The sequence below is a fragment of the Ovis canadensis genome, chromosome 23 (assembly GCF_042477335.2).
Source record: "Ovis canadensis isolate MfBH-ARS-UI-01 breed Bighorn chromosome 23, ARS-UI_OviCan_v2, whole genome shotgun sequence".
NCBI classification, from domain to species: domain Eukaryota; kingdom Metazoa; phylum Chordata; class Mammalia; order Artiodactyla; family Bovidae; genus Ovis; species Ovis canadensis.
The window spans coordinates 64102155-64125198 of NC_091267.1; the positions used below are offsets into that span (position 1 = coordinate 64102155).

Here is a 23044-nt window from a genome sequence, read left to right on the forward strand (position 1 = left end):
GAAGAAATCCAAGGAATGAGCCCTGGGCCATTACGAGGTCTGGGAGAAGAGACAGAATCAACAAAAAAGAGAGAAGTCAGGGAATGAAGGATCTGATGAAGTGAAGAGGAGGAAAAGCAAGAGGGGGCAGTTTTGTGTTTTTTTTTAAAGAGTGAATCAAGTGGTTAGCTGTGTCAGCTGTTACAGACAGGTCAATTTAAGATGATAATTGAGAATAGGTCGTTGGACTTAGGCAATGTGAAGTTCACTGTTGACCTCAAGAAGAACAGTTTTGATAAAGTGATAAGGATAAAAGCACGAATGGAGGGAGTTTAAGAGAGTGTGGGAGACCCTCTCGGCTCAAGACATAAAATACACACATATGTAATCTCATGTGTGTTGATCTGATTCTATTACATATGTGTACAGTCGTAAGATACACATATTTGGCATGCTTTTGAGTTTTATATTAATTGTACCATATGGTATATGTTCTGTTGCCCTAGAGTGGGAGAAGAACAAGAGACAGCACAGGAAACTCTTAGGAGTTTTGTTGTATAGGAAGCAGAAAAACGGGAAGGTTATTGCTAGTGGAAGTGAATCAAATAGAAGATTTTATAGGACTGGAGAAATAAGAGCTGTTTATAAGCTTATGGGAATCAGCCAGTAGAGACGGAAACACTGATAAAAGAGGAGGGGGGACAACTGGTGGAGTCATGGTAATAATCTTGATTAAACAAGACAATATTGAGGTCTCCTGCCTTTAGCCAGGGGACTAGCTTTAGTTCAGAGCATGGAGAATTCACCTATGTAATGGAAGGGAGGGTGGAGAAGAGGTTACAGAGGCTACCATGTGGTTTATGGGTAGATGAGATAGTGAGATTCTATGGAAGTTTTTGTCTCATGGGTTCAACATTCTCAGTGGAATAGGAAGCAACGTTGTGAATCAGTGAGGATGGGAGGGAAGAGGGTACAGGTTGGAGGACAGAGGAGGTCTGACATCTAGAAGAACGGAGGAGGGAAGGAGGATTCCTGGGCAGCAAGCACTAAGGGCCCACGTGCAGTTCACGGTGATGAAATCAAAGTGAAGCCAGTTAGTGACTGTGTTCTTCTTCAGCCACACTCAGATGCACAGGGCCGACATGAAACAGATGGCAAGCGGGCTTGAATCAGGGCTATGGTTTTGCCCAGTAAGCACGATGAGGCGGGAGGAGGGGAGAGGGTTGAGTGTGTGTGCAAGAGAGTGACTGTGGGATGACTGGCCAGGAATTTAAGTTGGGTAAGGATGGGACTGGCTCAGCTGGTAAAGAATCTGCCTGCAATGCAGGAGACTTGGGTTCGATCCCTGGGTTGGGAAGACCCCCTGGAGAAGGGAACGGCTACCCACTCCACTATTCTGGCCTGGAGAATTTCATGGACTATATAGTCCATGGGGTTGCAAAGAGTCGGTCATGACTGAGCGACTCACTTTTAAGGATGGGAGAGAGTGGTAAGTGGGTTGCAGAACTGTTGGAGTTAGAGTACTACAGGGAAATATGGAAACAAGAGGCAGTGTTCAGAGTGAGGTGGTTGAAATTGTGATGATGAAGAAAGTTGCCAAGTTTGACGAGGCTCCCATGATTATGCCAAGGGAATGAGAGGTGCAGTGAGGGTAGGATAGATCCTCGGAGGAGAGGTCAAGGAACTGAGAGGTTAGGGAAGGCGGATGATCATCGGCGTATACATGCTATAGGATAACTGCCGGGGATTAGGACTGAAGTGGTGTTGGAGGGCCTGATGACAGCAAATGGTGAGAAAATGAGGGGGAATGTGAGCAAGGATGAGGACACTGGATGACAAGATTTAAAGCTGCAGGTGAATCGGGAGGAGAGAGGATGGGCTAGAAACACTGCACAGGTGCAAGCTGGACGCTCACCTCACCTCCAAGCCCAGTCTAGGAGGCTCCCGGTTGAAAAAACAGGACCTACTACTCAGAGGGGAAGGGGAAACAGTGCCCCAGGGAAGTCAGGTTTCCCTTAAACCAGGACCTGAAAGGAATCCAAAGAAATTCTGGGGAGGTTGAGCTTATAGGAACCGTCCCTTGCATGAGTAAACAGACAGACTCTAATGCGGCCCTGCAGGACCTGGCCTCCAGGAATACATGCCCCGTGTGGTCTCCTTCCCTTGGATGGGGGTGGGACTGATGATTTGCTTCCAATAGAGTACGGCAAAGGTGACAAGATGCATGTGTATAGATAACTACTAGAGATAGGAATGGAAGAGGTGAAGATTTAGCAATATTACTCAATTCTCTAAGTTCTTCCAAGTATACTGCCCAAGAATCACATGGTGATCTGTTATCAAGACACGTAAAGTTTCCTTCAATTTTGTTGATAGCAAAGAACTGGAAGCCACCTGACTTGTACAACTTATAACCCACTTGTTCTGAGTCACTTTTCAGCAGGACACCAATTTCTGAATGTTCCTCTGAATTGTCCTAGAGGTTTTTTACATCTTGCATCTATGCGTCTGAGTAATGGGTGAGTTTTTACTTGGGTTTGTATGGTGGGAGTTGAACAGTTTTGAAAGGGGATGCTGTGTCTGCAGGTGCTTTCTTAAGCTGAGCAATTAAAAAACAAAACAAAACAAAACAAAACTGTGGTCGCATGCAGGATCTTAGCTCCCTCACCAGGAATTGAACCTGTATCCTAGAGGCTTAACCACTGGATGGCCAGGGAAGTCCCAAGCTGAGCAGTTTTAGATCATAGAACACATGCTGGTGAGGCATCTGGAAATGGACACCTTAAAGCTGGTCTTGGAAAATCTTCATAAAGCCCAGGGAACACCAGTTTGCACATGACAGTTTTAAAGGCTGTTGGGCAGAAAAGGAAAGAGCACAGGATGGGGTTAGGACCCAGGGAGTAAAACCTAGTTGGGGGAGAAGACAGATTCTGAGCGACAAGACTTAAGAAGTGACTTTAGAACCTTCCCATAGAAATCTTGGTGGGACCCCCAACAGAAATATTTCCTGGTTGGTGAGAAAAAAAATATATGTATATAGTATGTATTTTCTGAAACTTTAAAAACATTGAGGAAATGCATTCATCTTGTAAATTTTTCAAATAACACAAAGTGAAAGAAAGTGAAAGTGAAGTCGCTCAGTCGTGTCTGACTCTTTGTGACCCCATGGACTGTATGTAGCCCACCAAGCTCCTCCGTCCATGGGATTTTCCAGCCAAGAATACTGAAGTAGGTTACCATTGCCTTCTCCAGGGGATCTTCCCGACCCAGGGATCAAACCCAGGTCTCCCGCATTGCGGGCAGATGCTTTAACATCTGAGCCACAGGGAAGCCCAAATGACACAAATATAAGGTCAAAAGTGGAGTTTGCACCTTTCCTTTACCCAGCAGGTAACCTACTTAACAGGTGTGCTGTAGGACCCCGAAAGTCCCTTCCAACTCCGAGGTTCCGCCTAAACCTCTTCCAACAGGAACCATTCAGGAACTACAATACCTGTCCAGGCTCTCAAATCTGTGGTTCCATAGCTGTTCTGCTCAACCTAAGAAGGCATCTCGTGAGTTGAAACACCTCTGGATCCAGGGACCCAGGAATGGCGGAGAGGGAAGGTACGGTCACCCCAGTTTCTTTCCCAAATAACCCGCTACGGCTACGTTCTCCCCAAAGCAAGCTGTTAAAAAGTCTCTCTTTTTTTTTTTTTTTTTGCGGCCACGCAGGTCCTCAAAAAACAAAAACAAAAACAACAACAAAAAAAGAGGCCCGCCTGATCGTTGTTTATAAACTTACTAGACACCCACTAACACGCCGAGCTCTCCGGCGCTGTTTGGGTACTTTGTGGCAAAGGGACGCCCACGGAGCAGCCGCTCCCCCGATCTTTGGGGGCAGCGCACTCCGCCCGGGCCCGGGACCAGGCCGGGATTCGGAGCTCCCCGCCGCCGGCGCTGGCCCGCGGGCGCCTGCGCAGAGCGACCCTCCCGTCCCTCCGGCGGGGGGTTCGGGGCGGGGGCAGCGAGAGAAAGGAAAGCAGCGCGGGGAGGGGGGCAGGGTGGGGAGAAGAGGGCCAAACCCTGAAATTACCCGGATGTGGTCTCCGCACGCGCATGCTCAGTGTCCTCCCGACAAGTTGGCAGCAACAACACGGCCCTGGTCGTCGTCGCCGCCGCCGCCGCTGCGGTAACGGAGCGGCTCGAGTGGCGGAGCCCGCGTTCGTAGCCGCCCGCTGTCCGCCGGAGGCCCCCTTCCCGCCCTCTCCTCGGCTCCGCGGCCGCCCAAGGGGGCAGGAGCGGGTGAGGGGAGCCGGGCGCCCCGCGAGAGGGGCAACCCCCCTGCCCCGGCCCTGCCGCGGGGCGGCCCGGGAGCTCGGAGGCGGCCCGGCCCGCGCGGGCAGCGGCGCGGCGCCGAGGAGCGGGCGGCCTGGCCCGGACGCCTCGGGGCGGGGGGCGAGGAGCGCGCCGACGCCCGCCGGGCGGAGGGACGAGCCGCGGCGGGAGAGCGGAAGCCCCTCGCCGTCGCCCGGGCCCAGGTAACGCGCCATGTCCCCCTCCCCTTCTCCCGGGCCGGGCCCGCGCGCCCCCGCCCGCGGCTTCCCCGCCCCGGGGCGGGCTCCGGGCGGCGGCGGGGAGCGCGCGCGGGAAGCCGGCGGGCCCGGCCCGGAGAACCGGCGCGGCCGCCTGACGGGCCGGGCCGGGCCGCGGCGCCTCGTGTCTCTCGGGCTCCGGAGTCGGTCCTGCGGCCCCGAGCTGCCCGCGGGGTCCGCGGCGGAACCGAGTGGAGCCCGCGCTGGGCGTGCTGCCGCGGCCGTCGCCACTCTTTGTTGTTCTGAGGTAGTTCCCCCGTCCCTCACGGCGGAGCGTGTCGGCCCCGGCGGGAGCGGGCTGCCTTCGGTGTGAATGAAAGTTGTCAATGGTCTCTCTTCATTTCTTTTCTCGAGCAGTTTTTTTTTTTTTTTTTCCTCTTTGTCCCTTATTTTCTCTTCCTGGTCGTGTCACTCCAGTTCGTGTTTCTGGCTTTGGTTTGTTGACTTTACTTTTTTGAGTACCGTGGGTGACGGCGGTGTGCAGGAAACATCATTAACACCTAACTGACCAGGCCGCCTCCAGCCCCCCGCCCCGCACTCGTGATGAAAAATAAGAGTCAACTTATTTTATTGCTCCGACTGCAAGTACTGAGCGTGAAATCGGTGTAGGCTGTGCAGGGCGGTGGCTCCATCTCAAGCCCCAAACTGCTCTTGTAATTTCTCAAGCTGAATTTGAGATTTTCGAAGAAGTGGGTGTGTTTCGTTAACTTGAAAGATTTTTTTTTGGGGGGGGGGCGGGGGAGTGCAATATAGAGAGGTTAAAAAAAAACTACTGAAAATTAATGATTATTAATATTTCCCCCTTGAAAACCGTAGTAAAATTTTTGAAAATAAGTATATTTGCCTGTTTCCAAATAGTTTATTTTGAATTTAGTTTCTTGATGCCTTTAGTTTGGGGGCTGTAGTTTAAGGTGAAACTGCTAGTTTATTTAGAAATTGTAAATATAATGGGGAGTCATTTAAATTAGTCTGAATTGACTTTCTAAAAGCACATTGTCCTCGCTGATTTTAACAACCTTTGACTTTTGCAAGACTTAGCATCCTTTCAGTCTCAGGGTGTTTAAAAAGTAGGTTCAGTACTTTTTTTCTGGCAGAAACTATTTAGTCCTATTAGAAAATACAGAAATAAATACGTTTACGAACTTTACTAGGTTTAGTCCATTGCATTTCAGTAAATTTTTATTGCAGTTTTCATACGTTGTCTTTGCTATGTTGTACTTAGACCAAATTTATTTCAGCTTGGGGAGTGCTAGTGTGCAGCTTTTCTTTTTCTGCTAAAGGATTTATTTTCTCTTTTGGAAAGTTCAGATATGAGTAGTATTTGACATTTCAAGTTGTAAATGATTGATATCATTACCATCTTAAAGTATGATTTTTTAAATTAATGTTTCTTCCTTAATGTTACATTTTACTTTCTTAAATGGGTTTGTTACAGTACAAATATAATACAGGTAGGCCAGGAGTTTAAAATTTGAAGTCTGTTTAGGTCTAAGGGTGGTGATGAATTATGTAGGTTTAAGTTGTTGGAGTTAAAACTAAAACTCTTTCTAGAGAAAATTGATACAAGATTTTTTGAGTGGCTTTTTCTTTGCTTTCCAGGTTTTGGGGGGAACTTGCTTTAAAGAGGTATTGCATCTTAATTTTTTAATTAAGTGCCTATGTAGAAACTTCTTTGTTTAGTTAAGTTCCTCAGTTGTATATCTTAAGCTTAGAAAAAACTGCAAATCGGTTTCAGATTTAATGAAAACCTGTGCTGAGAAAGTCACCATGAAGGTTTTTGAAATAAGTTTTATATGCATCATTGACTGTTTTCGATGGCTTTGCTGTTCGAAGCAATTCTGCTTATACTGGGAAGCAGCAAGTCTTATAAAAACTGTGCTTCACTTTCTTAAGCTACATTTTAGTTGAACTGTTTCACCATTTGTGTGAATTTATTTTTCTGCATTCCCCTTCAGATCATCCCCTCCACCCCCAACCCCCGCCCAAATGTTGAACTAATTTATGCTGTTCAGTCACACTCCAGCTCTCTGGCTTGGAAGTTTTTTTTTTTTTCCTGATTGAGCTGGTGTTGTAGTAACATCATTAGACACTATTCTAATTGAGCTGTGAATTGCTGAAGCCTCTACTAGGGCAATTAACCCTATAGGATCTGCCTCATTATATGTAAAATGCATATTTAGTCTCATCTAAAATTTTGTCCATTTTGGTGAGAACATACATTATTTTTCTTATGTGTAAACTTAGTTCTATTGTGTCCCCCTCTAGCTTATGCTGCTGCTTTCCCCCCCCCACCCCAGTTTTTTTCATTCAGTGAACATGTTAGTCATTTCAGTGCTCTTTGTACATGTTTGGATTTCCTTTATTTTTGTACCCTACAAGATTATGTAGTTAGGCAGAAATTTTTGTTTTGCTTTAGTGATGATTAAAAGTGACTGTTATGTGTAAAACTAATCTGATGGAAATGGTTTCAATTGATTTCATTGTTTTCTACACCAAAGTTAAAGGACTTGGATAAACCTAACCCAGAATTTAATACCATTTTGTTAAATTATTAAATTTTGAATTTTTTGCTCCACAGTTGATGAAGATTTAATTGTTTTAAAAAGAGAAATTTAAAAAAATCAAAAAAGAAAAGAGAAATTCAAGCGGTTGACAAATATGTCTAGATATTATTCATTTGAGCAACTTTCAGTACTGTTAGCATAGATAATATGCCAAAACATATGCTTAGTAATGAGTCATATTTAGAATTTTTGGATTTTTTTCCCCCTCTTCCTAAAATGTGTAATTTTGGTGATAGGAAATGTGGCTAAATTCCAGCTTCTCAGGAACAAAGTATTTTAGGTTGTGTCACCTTGACACTATTACGTGGTGTACTTGGCATCCAGGAAAATTTGTTTTAACCGTAAGAGTGGATAAAAACTAGGGTAGCACTTACCTATGTAGAACTGAGATGGTAGATCATTAGAATCTTGTAACTTAAGTTTTGATTATTTACTACTGCACATTATATAGGTCAGATAGCTACTACATACTGTAAAGAGTCTGTTTTTATATCTTAATTTAAAAGTGATAATTCTAAATACCTTTAAAGTCTATACTTCATTATTTACATTTTAAATGAGAATTGTTTGCATTTTGGAAAACTTGTTACTGTGTGGGGGGGTCATCTTTTTGTTGTTGTTGTTGTTTTTTACTCTCAAGGTTTAAGGCAGTGATTCTCAACCTTGGTTGTGTTTTGAAATCTCTTGGGGAGTTGTGCAAAATACTGATGGCTGGATCGCACTTCCAGAAATTGTGACTCAGTTGGCTTGGGGTGCAGCCAGATCAGAGTTCCAAAATGGTTGAGCTATAGGGTCCTCTGACTTCTTTTTTAAACTTTTTAACTGTTTCACTGTGTCACCTTTACATTCTTTAATACAGTGATATACACAATCACATGGTTCCTTGAAGGTATTGCCATATTTCTTTTGCTTCCAAGTCTGTCCCTCTGTCTCCTGTTTGAACCTTTCTTCATTTCACAGTTCATTTGAGTTGTCTGGTATCAAGTTTTAGGAAGTTGTATTTCCCCTGCTGAGAAGTTGGTTTATCATTTCTATCCTAAATAGGAAGTTGATATTTTAACATATTCTAAAATGCTTACTTGGGCTCCTTTTAAAGACTAATGACTTGGGTTAGGTGCTGAACTTTGCATCTAAACTCCCAGTGGGAATTTGGTCTTCATAGGGGGTTGATCTGTTTGGAAACCACCACATTTTGTTGGCAACAATTAACTGGTCACTTCATTGGTTCCTGAGAAGCGAGTTGCATTGAGTTAGATTTTACTGTCAGAGGTTAACTTACACACTTTAATGAGACATTTGTTCAATAAGCCCAACTTGTTCTTTTAAAAATGAATTATTTAGTTTTGGCTGCGCTGGGTCTTTGTTGCAGGGCCCAGGCCTTCTCTGGTTGTAGTGCAAGGGCTCCTCTTGGCCGGGGCTCCTCTTGTGGCTGAGCTCAGGCTCTAGGCATGGGCTTCGGTAGCAGTGGCGCCCATGTGGGATCTTCCTGCATCATGGGTCAAACCAGTGTTCCCTGCATTGCAAGGTGGATTCTTAACCACTGGGCCATCAGGGAAGCCCCATTAGCAGTTCTTTAGAGATCATCCAGGAGAGCATGATCAGTTTTCCATTTACATTACCTGAAGTAGTTCACAAGTGCTGGTTTACCAGTAGTTGCATCTGGACGAGCTATTTAAAAAAATAAAACAGAATATTCTTTGTCTCTTCTGTACGTCCCATCCCCCAAACACACCGATTCAGGATCAGAATGGAGTGGAGGAGGCATGGGAATCTGTATTGTTTAAAAAAAAATAATAAAAAGAACCTCTTGATTTTAAAGCATTTGGATATGTTAGTATGCTTATCTTTATTGCTTCATTTGTTTTGATGCAGTAAAAGCTTTATTTTGCAGTCCTTGATGCACTGGAGTAATTTACTTAAAATTCATCAAACCCCAGTCTGTGTGTTTAGAATGCAAATCTTCTTAAAAAAAAAAAAGGACTTTTAAAGGATGTTTTAAAAGGATGTTTAAAAAAAAAAGGACTTCTTCTGAATATTTGTCTTTGGTATGAGTAAGGTATAATATTTTTTAATCTTAATGTAGATGAATGTGTGTAATTCAGATCTTTTACATTTTTTCAAAATGTATTTCTGAATGTAAGACTGGGTTAAGGTTATTTATCTGTGGTTTTCACTAGTGAATTCTGGAGCATTTGATATCAGTAGGTGGCCAGTCATTGTAATAATTGAATCATCTGCTGAGAGGACACCTGAAAGTAGTGCTTAATGTGATGAGATAAAGAGGAATTACTGTTTAAAGTAACACTCCGTGCATCTATGTCATACAGGTCTACCAAAACTAGTTGAAGGGAGAATTTTATGTGTCCAGATGTTGAAATCAAGCAGCTGGCTAATAATAAAAACGGCACAATTTCTGTGTAATTAGTCTTTTTAATAGTTTCATATATCTGTGACATTGCAGTTTGTTCCACTGTCTTTCTGGTAATTTGTAAAGTGAAGCATGTAGACTGGTACAGACTACATCAGTGCTTTGTGAAATTGATAGCACCTCAGACTCTTGGTGCTTTTAAAGTTAGGGCTCCACTCAGTATAGATTTAGTGGGGCTGGTGTGACCTGCGGGGGAATTCTGGTATAGCCCCTCTTTGAAAGAATAAGCTTGATGACTTGATAGTCTTCAATTATGAGGTTTTGTGAAATGTATTTTTCAGTTTCCAGTTATTAAAATCCACCCTACTTTACAATCTTTTAAAACAGTGTTTTCCAAAGTGTGATTGACAGACTCCTGGGGATCCCCATGTCCCTTCTAGGGGTTCATGAAGCCAGAATCATTCTTATAATAAAACAGACATTATGGGCGCTGTTGCTGTGTTGGCATTTGCACTGAGAATGAGGAAGCAGTGGTGGGTAAACTACTGGCACCTTAGTTTGAATCAAGGCGGTGGTACCAAACACATGTTAAGTATTTGAAAAAAAATGTGAAAATTTGAAAAAAAATTTTTTCACTTAAAAATTTCCTTGGTAAAGCAGTAAAATGTTTTAATTTTTAAAATCTCTACCCTGGAGTGCATGTCTTTTTAGTATGATTAAATAAATGTGTGGAGACTTCCCGGGTGGTCCAGTGGTTAAAAATCTGCCTTGAAGTGCAGGGGACATGAGTTCGATTCCCTGGACAGGAAACTAAGATCCAGCGTGCTGAATGCTGTGCACAGAGCAAGTAAAACCCTCCTGCTGTGGCTGCTGAGCCCATGCGCCACGAGTCTGTTCACCTGCATGCCGCAACTAAGACCCAACACAGCCAAATAAGTGTTAAATAAGCTAATAAATAAATTGGGCTTCCCTGGTGGGTCAGTGATAAAGAATCTGCCTTCCAATGCAGGAGACCATAGAGTTCGATCCCAGGGTGGGAAAGATCCCCAGGAGAAGGAAATGGCAACCCACTCCAGTATTCTTGTTGGAGAAATCCCACGGATACAGGAGCCTGGTGGGGCTACAGTCCATGGGGTCGCAAACAGTCAGACATAACTTAGCCACTAAACAGCAACTATAAATAAATAAATATTTAAAAAATTGAGGTGTGCATAAAGTTTTTCTGCACATCTATGTACAAAGTTCATCTCTAGGAAAACCACTTGCCGCGTTTTAAATGGAACACTGCTTTTATTTTTACTTAAAAGAATAATAAACTGTCATTACTTAGACTTGGATATTTGGCAGGCGTTTTCCTTGAAAGTGAGTGAAATGAACCTGCCATTCAAGGATAATCACTGGTTGCTACCAGTGATAAGAATCTAGTCTTTCAAGTGAAAATTAGATTTCTGGAAACCGTGTACCTGTCACCGTGGGCTTGCCAGCTTCCCCGTACTTAAAGATTTTTCTGATGGTGGTGATATTTAGGAATGTGATTTTTAAAAAATACATTCTATAAGAAATGTGTCAACCCTGGGAAGGTCTGTATAACTCATTGAACCAGTATTTTTCTAGATGACCAATGCATGATGTTACAAATCATGTGTGCATAGGAGAGCCAATCAAAGTGTAATATGAACCAGTGGATTTTTGTGTAACAGAGCCAAGAAGTTCCATTGATAACAGTTTCAGATTCCACATTGCAGCTAACTTTTAGGAATTGCCATTTGTTGCATTTTGCGTTGAATGAAAGATGAACAGCCATCATTATATAAAAGGGCCATTAAATATTCTTGTCTTTTCCAATTACTTATCTGTGTGAGGTGTATTTTCTTCATAAACATTAAACATCACAGTGGATTGAATGCAGTAGCACTTATGAGAATCCAGCTGTCTTCTCTTAAGCTAGACATTAAAGAAATTTGCAAAAACAAAAATGATGTCATTCTGAATATTGACTTTTTTGTTTTCGAAAATACTTTTCATAAAATTTATATTAATATGTAATGGGTTTATTAAGTTAATTGGATAGAGTAAACATTTTTAATTTGTGATATGGTAAATATTAATAGATATAACTCACGTAAACAAAGGTTGTTTGGAATTCTCAATAATTAAGCATATAAGTAAGTGGACTGGAGACCAGTGTGGCAACTGCTATTTTAAAGTAACTCGTTATCTGTGTTACTGACAAAATTATTGTTTATTATCGTTGATATATGTGGTTTGTATTATATTACTTTTATCTCTGAGAATGTTATTAACTCAGCTTTAAAGAAAATTGAAGCATAGAGTTGATTTACAATATCGTGTTAGTTTCAAGTGTACAACACAGTGATTCAGATTACATATATGTTTTTTCAGGTCTTTTTCCCTTATAAATTATCATAAAATATTGAGTATAGTTTTCTGTGCTATACAGTAGGCCCTCAAGTCAATTTTTGTTCAGTTAATTTGGGAAATACGTTGCAGTCAAGTGAAAAGGGAATTGATTGATTTGGTCTGGAATCAGAGCTGGGCTCAGAGTGCTGGATCTGGGGTCACAAGGAGCCAGTATCATCAGGATTCTGTCTTCTGGCTGTGCTTCCCTTTTTGTTAGTCTAAGTCTCAGGCAGGGTCCCAGGTGGTGCTAGTGGTAAGGAATCCACCAGCCAGTGCAGGAGACATAAGAAACATGGGTTTGATCCCTGGATTGAGAAGATCCCCTGGAGTAGGAAATGGAAACCCGCTTCAGTATTCTTGCCTGGAGAATCCCAAGGACAGAGGAGCCTGGTGGGTTACATTCCGTGTGGTTTCAAAGAGTCAGACATGACTGCAGTGACGTAGCAGGCAGGCGGGCTCCAGACTGACTACTCCCAGTTTCAAGTTCAGGTCCAGCAAAGAAAGGCCTTTTTTTCTTTTTTCTGTCTGTGGTTCCAACACAAGTCCTAGGGCTGTCATTAGCCTGACTTGGGTCCTCTCCCATTTTTGAAACAGCTGATATGCCATGGAGGTAACTCTGGTTAGGCAGAAGTGGCATTATCCCACCTGCCCGGGTAGATTCTCTTTGGGAAACCAGAGTACTGTTAGAGAAGGGAAGATATATGCTGGCAGACAAAAAACATGTCAACTAGAGGAGTTTGTTGATTCCTCTTTTAGCAACCTTTAATATATTCATTCAGAAAAATTAATTTTACAATAAGATTATTATTAAATTATTTAGAAAATCGGTACACCAGTATGACATTTAAATCAGCCCAGAGAGTGGACAGCAAACATTTTAAAATTTGTCCCTTGTAGTTCATCTTAAAAGTTATCACAAAAAATGTTCTTTTTGTTTCTTTGTATTATTCTTATCTTAAATCTTTATAATCATTGAAAAATGTTAGTCACTCAGTTGTGTCCAACTCTTTGTGACCCATGGACTGTAGCCTGCCAGGTTCCTCTGTCCATGGGATTTTTCCAGGCAAGAATACTGGAATGGGTTGCCATGCCCTTTTTCAGGGGATCTTCCCAATGCAAGGATTGAACCTGGGTCTCCTGCATTGCAGGCAGATTCTTTACCTTCTGAGCCAATTAGTACTGTGTATATAATTCCTTGTACTCTTGGAGGTTTTCCTCCAGCTGCCCTCATTTTGATGAGGCTCAGTCTAGGCTGTAACTTGTGCTTCAGGTAACTTGTGTCTTCAGGTAATTGAATTAAGCTTGCCCCACCCCTGGTGCATGCCTGCTTAGAATTCTTCCTAATGATACTTCACCAGGCTAGGCTGGTTTTTTTTTTTTTTCCTTTGTTAAACTTAAGCAGTTTCTCAAATATTCCCATACTTGATCCTTGACTAAGATATGTATAACTTCTAGAAAATATGCCTCTGTGTTTGTTTTACAAATGTAATCATCCAAAAGTAAACAGACATCTGAGAAATTTAAAAATGGCAACATTCATTAATTACAGTTCATGAATCTCCGTGAGAGCCTCTCCAGGCAGCACTCAGCCTGTTCAGTTTTACTGAGTATTTTAATTATTGTGGCTTTATACTTCATGGAGTTGCTTTTAGATCTGTGGTCAACTTCAGGTGGCACCTTATGTTTAAGAGCAAGGCTAGGGACAAAACACAAAATAGGTGGATGTAAGAACAAACCTCTCCCATTTGGTGACTTCCTGCTTCCCATTAATTACCCCATTGCAGTGGGATTGTTGTTCTATTACCGTGACTTTATCTAGTATCTCTGTGTTAGAGACTTTCACATAGGCTTAACATATTTAATGGGGTGTTAATACAGCATATTTAAAGCTGATTTTGTTACTTAACCACTTTTAAATCTTTTATTCTTTCTCCATCTTTCAGTAGACCTATCTAGGAAATGGGCCATCTTTTGACTGTTTCTTCTTTTCACTCCTTGTATGTAGTTGACTAAAAAAATTCTCTGCCTAAAAGTGTCCTGCCTAGAAGTGTCCTGTTTTGCCTAGAAGTTTCCTTTTGGTTTCCATTGCCCATGCCTCTAGTCTGGGCACACTCATCACTGTCTCCTAACTGGTGGTCTTTTCCGCTTTGCAGAGCTCTCTTCTTGCTGTCACAAAGGTTTTCTTTCTAATGCAGATCCAGTGCTGTTTCTCCCCCCGCCCCCCACCCTTCTACCATAAACCTGCTCAAGGGGAAACATCTACACTCCTGTCCCTCTGCTTTTTCCTATGATTTTCCTTCAGCCTGGGAAATTCTTATTCACATGTGGTGGTACTATTCCGTCAATATTCTCATGGCTCTTTTGGTGCCTGGTAACATTGTACTTCTCTCTATCTCCTTCCCCAACCTTGAAATTAGCCTTGGTCCTGGGCTTGTCAGCTTCGGCACTATTGGCATTTTGGGCTTGGTAGATTTCTGTTATGGGGCACTGTGCTGTGCATTGCACGATGCTTAGCAGTAGCCCCGGTCTTGACCTAGTAGAGACCCAGTAGTACTCTGCCCTCCACCACCGCCACCGCCCCACCTCCCCCACTCCAGTTGTAGCAATCAAAAATGTCTCTAGACATTTCCAAATGTTCCTGGAAGGACAGAGTTGCTCTGGTTGAGAAGCACTGGCATGGCCATATGACTGGCTATCAAGTGTGAGCAGAAGTGATAGTCAGCCTTTAAAAGCCAGAGTATGAGTTATCCTGTCTTTTCTCCTGCTTATTTAACTTACATGAAGAGTACATCATGAGAAACGCTGGGCTGGATGAAGTGCAAGCTGGAATCAAGATTGCTGGGAGAAATATCAATAACCTCAGGTATGCAGGTGACACCACCCTTATGGCAGAAAGTGAAGAAGAACTAAAGAACCTCTTGATGAAAGTGAAAGAGGTGAGTGAAAAAGTTGGCTTAAAGCTCAACATTCAGAAAACTAAGATTATGGCATCTGGTTCCATCATTTCATGGCAAATAGATGGGGAAACAGTGACTTTATGTTTTGGGGTTCCAAAAATCACTGCAGATGGTGACTGCAGCCTTGAAATTAAAAGATGCTTACTCCTTGGAAGAAAAGTTATAAACAACCTAGACAACATATTAAAAAGCAGAGACATTACTTTGCCAACAAAGGTCCATCTAGTCAAGGTTATGGTTTTTCCAGTAATCATGTATAGATGTGAGAGTTGGACTATAAAGAAAGCTGAGCGCTGAAGAATTGATGCTTTTGAACTGTGGTGTTGAAGACTCTTGAGAGTCCCTTGGACTGCAAGGAGATCCAACCAGTCCATCCTAAAGGAAATCAGTCCTGAATATTCATTGGAAGGACTGATGCTGAAGCTGAAACTCCAATACTCTGGGCACCTGATGCGAAGAACCGACTCACTGGAAAAGACCCTGATGCTGGGAAAGATTGGAGGCGGGAGGAAAGGGGGACGACAGAGAATGAGATGGTTGGATGGCATCACCGACTCAATGGACATGAGTTTGGGTGAACTCTGGGAGTTGATAATGGACAGGGAGGCCTGGCATGCTGCAGTCTATGGGGTCGCAAAGAGTTAGACATGACTGAGCGACTGAACTGAACTGAACTGATCTTTCCCCCTGTCATTTAAGAGCATATGTAGAAATGGAGCTTTCTTAGCCTAATCTGTGAGAGATGACAAGGAGCAGTGATGAACATTGCTATTCTGGGCATAAATTTGTGATTGACGTTTAGTTTATGCAGAAAACAAAGCTTTGTTTTAAGCTGCTGATTTGGGGAAGTTGGTTGTCAGTGTGACATATACTGGTCTTGCCTGACTGATACATCATGCTAAGACTTAGCTAACTTGTGGATTTTCCATGCTTTCCTATTTCCAGATCACTTTAATTTCTACCTCTTTTAGGCATCTGTTACTTAGTATAATGATATGTTTGGATTCTCTGTCAGTCGTTCTCAGTGGAGTAAATACTGAAACTCCCAGCACTTTGGCCACCTGATGCAAAAAGCTGACTCATTTTAAAAGACCCTGATGTTGAGAAAGATTGAGGGCAGGAGAAAGGGGTGACAGAAGATGACATGGTTGAATGGACATGAATTTGAGCTAACTCCAGGAGATGATGAAGGACAGGGAAGCCTGGCGTGCTGCAGTCCATGGGGTCACAAAGAGTTGGACATGACTAAAGGACTGAACAACAGCAGCTGTTCTTTAAGAGATGTTGTGGAAGCTAGTGGGAGGAACTTTGGTGCATGGGGAATGAGCCTGACATCCTGCATGGGGGAGACTGTGAAGAATCTTTTGCTTTCCACAGTGCTTTCAAATGCCCGGAATATTCACGTAGAAGGAAAACAGTTAGTCTAGACCTTAGCTCCATCTTAATATATATTCAGTTTTGGGGAATTAAGTTTCTTTGTTTGTTTTTGTTTACTGTTTATTGGAGGATAGTCGATTTACAGTGTCATGTTTCTGCTATAGAGCAGAGTGGATCAGTTATACATGTATACACTCTCTTAGATTCTTTTCCCATATAGATCATTACAAAGTATTGCATAGAGTTCCCTGTGCTGAACAGTAAGTTCTTATTAGTTATATATTTTATATAAAATGGTGTATACATGTCAGTCCTGTTAATTCATTTTCTTAACTGAAGTTGTTTGGAACTTTATCAGCAGTCAACACTTTGGAAAATCCATGTCACCGACTACAATGCCATTGTGTCAAAACAACACCCCTGTCTTGGAAGGTCTAAATTCATAGCTGTCATATTTAGGATGATGTACCATATACGCCCTAGCATCTAACCTCTTGATTATACTTTCTAATTTTGTTGATATGCTTGAGCATTTTTCTTGAAATATATGCTGCATTATATATTAATCTTCCCCCCTTTATATTAGGGTATTGTTTATTTTAAAAATTGTAAGTAGGTTAGAACTTTGTTTCAGGATAGCTAATGAGGCGATATAAATTGTTACAGAAATGGGATGTTCTCAGTAGAGCACCGTTTTCTGACTACCTGTTACTTGTTTTTGTATCTCTGAGTGCTTTGTTCAGAGGGGATACAGTGTTTGTTGAATTGGCCAATTTATGGTCCCCAGGTTGCTGTGACCTATACACTGTTGGATTTGATTACCATAGCCAGTCTGTAAACTTGTTAAGGCAGATACTGTTTCCATTTTATAGACTAGAGAATTGAGAGAGATGTTAGCTTATAGTCGTGCTACTAGAACTTTGGTTAAAATCTATGCATTTGTTTATGCCACTTAAATGCTCTTGTCTACTGTTGCTGAGGTCCTTTAATGGACCGCAACCTGTGGAAAGTGAACTCAGAGGGCCTCTGCACTCCAAAGAAATAGCCTGAGAGAGAAAGAGAAAGAAAGACACGAGGACCAGAGCTCTGACGGAGCAAAGGTGTTTTAATCAACATAGTGTGGGCATATATACTGTCTTACAAGGTAGTTATTCTCAGCAAAGATAAAGATTAAAATTCCAGACTTACAAAACATAGGTGATCCATATTAAAGAGAGAGAATTGTAAGCAATCACTTTTACCGTATGGTTCACAGAGGAAAGAGGGTACTTATCACCATATAGAAACACTAATGAAGGAAATGCCTGGATCCTCAGTCCTGGGAGAGGCTTGCCTCTCCTCTTAATTCCTGAGTATTCAGGAATTTATAAGGAACAGAGAATTCCTGACAGATCCAAAACAGCATACAGGAAGCCTCCTGTTAAATGCTTCCTGACATACTGTCATTCCATATCACTCTTTAAAAGATTGTAATCTAGAACTGTTTAATTTAGGAGAACACCTGTATGGCCTCGCTGGTATTGTTTTTTTTATACTAGGAGCTTTTACATTATGTTTCAGACACTTGTGGTCATAGGAATATTTCTACTAGTTTTCAGAGAAATGTGCAATTAAAAAGTTTTCTGAGGTGTTGTTAGGGCCAAAAATAGCTTACATTTTAGAGGTGGTTACATCTCATAGTGAGATTGTGATGAAATAGTTACACTCAGGTGCTTTGTTGTTGTTTTTCAGTGTATCTGATGCTGCTGCCCCATTGACTGCGTCATGCGAGGTTGATCACGTCTGTGTTGTTCACTATATCCCTGAATTTGCTCAAATTCATGTCCATTGAGTCAGTGATGCCATTCAACCATCTCATCCTCTGTTCCCTTCTCCTCCTGCCCTCAATCTTCCCAGCATCAGGGTCTTTCCCAGTGAGTCTGCTCTTCACAACAGGTGACCAGATTGTTAGTGCTTCAGCTTTAGCATCTGTCCTTCCAGTCAATATTCAGGGTTGATTTCCTTTAGGATTCACTGGTTTGATCTCCTTGCAGTCCAAGGGACTCTCAAGTGTTTTCTCTAGCACCATAGTTCAAAAACATCAATTCTGGGCACTCAGCCTTCTTTATGGTCCAGCTCTCTCATCTGTACATGACTGCTGGAAAAACCATAGCTTTGACTATACAGACCTTTCTTGGTAAAGTGATGTCTCTGCTTTTTAATCTGCTGTCTAGGTTTATCATAGCCCCCCCCCCCCCCCCCCCCCCCCAAGAAACAAGCATCTTTTAATTTCATGGCTGCAGTCACTGTCCACAGTGATTTTGGAGCCTGAGAAAATAAAACCTGTCACTGTTTCCACTTTCCCCCATTTATTTGCTATGAAGTGATGGGACCAGATGCTATGATCTTCGTTTTGAGTGTTGAATTTTAAGCCAGCTTTTTACTCCTCTTTCACTCTCATCAAGGGACTCTTTAGTTCCCCTTCCCTTCTTACCATTAGAGTGGTATCATCTGCATATCTGAAGTTATTGATATTTCTCCCACCAGTCTTGATTCCAGCTTGTGCTTCATCCAGCCTGGCATTTTACATGATGTACTCTGCATATAAGTTAAATAAGCAGGGTGACATTGTATAGCCTTGATGTACTCCTTTCCCAATTTTGAACTGGTCTGTTGTTCCATGTCCAGTTCTAATTGTTGCTTCTTGAACTCCATTCAGGTTTCTCTGGAGACAGGTAAAGTGGTGTATTATTCTCACCTCTTTAAGAATTTTTCTACAGTTTGTTGTGATCCACACAGTCAAAGACTTGAGCATAGTCAGTAAAGCAGTAGCAGATGTTTCTCTGGGATTCCCTTGTTCTTTCTGTGATCCGACAGATGTTAGCAATTTGATCTCTGGTTCCTCTGTGTTTTATAAATCTAGCTTGTGCGTCTGTAAGTTCTTGGTTCATGTGCTGCTGAAGCCTAGCTTAAAGGATTTGGAGCATTACCTTCATAGCATGTGAAATGAGTGCAATTGTATGATAGTTAGAATGTTCTTTAGGATTGAAATGAACACGGACCTTTTCCAGTCCTGTGGCCAAGGCTGAGTTTGCCAAATTTGCTGACATATTGAGTACAGCATTTTAGCAGCATCATCTTTTAGGATTTGAAATAGCTCAGCTGCGATTTCATCACCTGCACTGGCTTTATTTGCAGTGATGCTTCCTAGGGCCCGCTTGACTTCACACTCCAGAATGTTTGACTCTAGGTGATTGACCACACCATCGTGGTTATCTGGGTCATTAAGATCTTTTTTATATAGTTTTTCTGTGTATTCTTGCTACCTCTTCTTAATCTCTTCTGCTTCTGTTAGGTCTTTGCTGTTTCTGTCCTTCATTGTGCCCATCTTTGCATGAAATGTTCCCTTGGTATCTCCAATTTTCTTGAGATCTCTTGTCTTTCTCATCCTGTTGTTTCCCTCTATTTCTTTGCATTGTTCACTTAAGACTTTCTGATCTTTCCTTGCTGTTCTCTGAAACTCTGCAATCAGTTGGGTATATCTTTCTCTTTGTCCTCTACCTTTCACCTCTCTTCTTTTCTCAACTATTTGTAAAGCCTTGTCAGACAACCACTTTGCCTTCTTTCATTTCTTTTTCTTTGGGGTGGTTTTGGTCACCGCCTCCTGTTACAGTGTTACAAACCTCCACCCATAGTTTTTTAGGCACTCTGTCTACCGGATCTAATCCCTTGAATCTCTTGGTCAACCTCCAATGTGATCATCAGGGATTTGATTTAGATCATACCTGAATGGCCTAGTGGTTTTCTCCACTTTCTTCTGTTTAAGTCTGAATTTTGCAATAAGGAGCTCATGAACTGAGCCATAGTCAGCTCCAGGTCTTGTTTTTTTATTACTGTGTAGAGCTTCTCCATCTTCGGCTGAAAAGAATATAATCAGTCTGATTTCGATATTGACCATCTGGTGATGTCCATGTGTAGAGTTTTCTCTTGTGGTGTTGGAAGAGTGTGTTTGCTATGACCAGTGTGTTCTCTTGGCAAAGCTCTGTTATCCTTTGCCCTGCTTCACTCTGTACTCCAAGGCCAAACTTGCCTGTTACTCCAGGTGTCTCTTGACTTCCTACTTTTGCATTCCAGTGATGAAATGGACAAGTTTTTTTTGGTGTTGGTTGTGGAATATCTTGTAGGTCTTCATAGAACCTTTCGCCTTCAGATTCTTTGGCATAAGTGATTGAGGCATAGACTTGGATTATTGTGATGTTGAATGGTTTGCCTTGGAAATGAATTGAGATCATTCTGTTGTTTCTGAGATCACACACAAGTACTGCATTTTGGACTCTTGTTGACTGTGAGGGCTATTGCATTTCTTCTAAGGGATTCTTGCCCACAGTAGTAAATATGATGGTCATCTGAATTTAATTCATCCTTAATTACATTATAAGCTGGAACAAGTCTTTTGGATATAATGTCAGAATGAATTCAGCGACATAAGTGTTTGCATTCTTCCAAATTTGTTGCAAGGTAATGATACTGAATAAAAAAACTATAGTCAACTTGTAAGCATTTGCCTACTATATGAAAGGAACAGGGCATTGTACTAGGAATTTCTAAAATGAGAAAGTACTGCCTTTTTCTGAACTTTGGCAACAGGGTGTGAAGCAAATACATAATAAAAAAACTACAATATAATGTGTTGAGTTGTAATTGGGGTGTGGTTTTGAGAGTGGTGTCAAGTAATATAATAGGCACATAGTAAACATCCCAGGGAAGTAGTTCTTCAGAATTGTGGTGAGAGGAGACAGTGTGTTAGGGGAAGCTCTTGGAGGCATTGAGACATTTACACTGCACTTTGAAAGGTGGCTAGGAATTTACCAAGTAGATAAAGTGAGACTGGATATGAGACTGTTAGGCGAAAGAAATAGCCTGGACATGAATCTTAAAACACAGGCAGAACTGCATTCGTTTAATAAGAAGAAGCACTTATATGTCCTATGGGCATATAATGATTAGTAAGACAAGTATTACTCCCTGTCCCTGAGAGCTTTCAGTCTAGAAATTAAAATTGTTATGCAGTTGGCTTTCTGAGTTTTCAAACTGATGATTCTCTTGGGACAGATTGGAGTGGAAGGTGTGTTTGGTTTGGTATTCATAGTAGTTTTTCTTTCTCATTCCTTCCTCCCCTTCCCTGCCAGTAAGTTGCCAGTACTTATTTTTGACATACAAATGGGCTTTGAAAATGTGGCAACTCAAATGCTACTTCTGCTGGGAGTATGGGCTGCTCACTTTAGATGGACGTGCACGGGCTTGCCTTAGTACTTTTCTTTACACCTGCTACATTTTATTTATTTATAAAATTTGCCTGACTCCTGTATGCCTTTGTGTTGTGAGTCCTGGATGGGTGGTTTACTGCTGTTCCTGCCCTACTAAATTTTCCTGGACAAATTTTAATAAGAAAAAATGCAGAAAAATGCATAATGTGTTGTAGGAAAATCTCTTTAAAACAAATATTCGGAAAGTTCTCCTTTTCACTCAGCATTTTGTGCTAGACACCTTTATATAGATTTTTCCACTTTGAGCTCTGTATATGCTCCTTTTAATCCAGGTTCGGAGAGAGAGCGTTTAAGTAACTTAATTTGTCCCACTATTTAGTGTGAGACTTGGGATTCTAATCCATATTTCTTAACTTCAGAACCCGCCAGGCAGGTAATCTCTGGTAATCTGAAAAGTACACCTTCAGCATGTATTTATTGAATGTGGGCAAGTGGCTCAATATTCAGAGATACACGAAAAATGTGTTTCTGTCTGCCTGGGACAGGTGTTTATATAAAATAGATAACAATAGAAGGGAGCACATGTTAAATATCAAGTAATATAAATTTAAAGGAAGCCCAGAACTACATCAGTGTCTGATAGAATAGGAATTGGTAGAAATGACCAGGGTAAAGAATCATGTAACTTTATGAGAGAATGTAGGGGAGGTCAGAGACAGGTAGGTCAGAGATGATTAACCAGGCTTTCCAGAGCTGGGTAATTGAGTGATGTTCAAGCTGTACATGGAGAAGGAAATGGCAGCCCACTCCCGTATTCTTGCCTGGACAATTGCATGGACAGAGGAACCTGGCAGGCTACAGTCCAGGGGATCGCAGAGTCGGCCACGACTGAGCACATCACGCTGTGCAAGTAAAGGTTGTCAGAAGAGGAATCGATTTTGGCAGACTGATGAGTTAGTTTTATTAATTTGGTAGTGGAGAATGAGTTTTAAAAATTCAAGTAAACAGCCAAAGAAAGTAAAAGTAAAACAAGCATGGGACGCAGCAACGTCAGCAAATGCGTGATGGCCTCTGCTCCTGCTTCATCGCCTTTGTTCTTAGGCTGATGGCCTTTTCTTAGTTCACATGAGATTTTGAGGTTAGATAAGTTAATTTGTGTTATAGATGTTGAATGGATTATTAATGAATATTTCCTATATTTTAATTTCTTTTGAAAGGAATTTACCTTGTTGCCTTTATGGGTAAAATCTTCTGAGGAATTCAGTGGTGTCTCTTTTTTAATAATAACTTTATTGATGTGTTAATTCACATACTATAAAAGTCTCCCTTTTAAGGTGTATGATTTGATGGTTTTCCCTATAGTGACAGAGTTATGCAGCCATCACAAGTATCAATTTTAGAACATTTTCATTACCCCTGAAGGACTGGTGGCTCAGTGGTGAAGAATCTGCCTGCATTGTAGGAGACACCAGAGATGTGGGTTCGATCCCTGGGCTGGAAAGATCTCCTGGAGAAGGACATGGTTACTCACTCCAGTATTCTTGCTGGAGAATTCCAT

The 23044-nt window shown here is 41.8% G+C and overlaps 1 protein-coding gene across 2 annotated transcripts in view; it reads left to right on the plus strand.

Annotated features, from left to right (window-relative positions):
• The first annotated feature begins 4073 nt into the window (after positions 1 to 4073).
• Positions 4074 to 23044, plus strand: part of SMAD4 (SMAD family member 4) — a 51610-nt gene continuing 32639 nt past the window's right edge. Inside the window, exon 1 of one of the 2 annotated variants that reach the window (XM_069568588.1) lies at positions 4074 to 4499. The gene's annotated coding sequence lies outside the window, so the exon portion shown is untranslated. Of the gene's footprint in view, positions 4500 to 4566; positions 4801 to 23044 lie in introns of those variants that run through there. The other variant, XM_069568589.1, reaches the window with a different exon arrangement.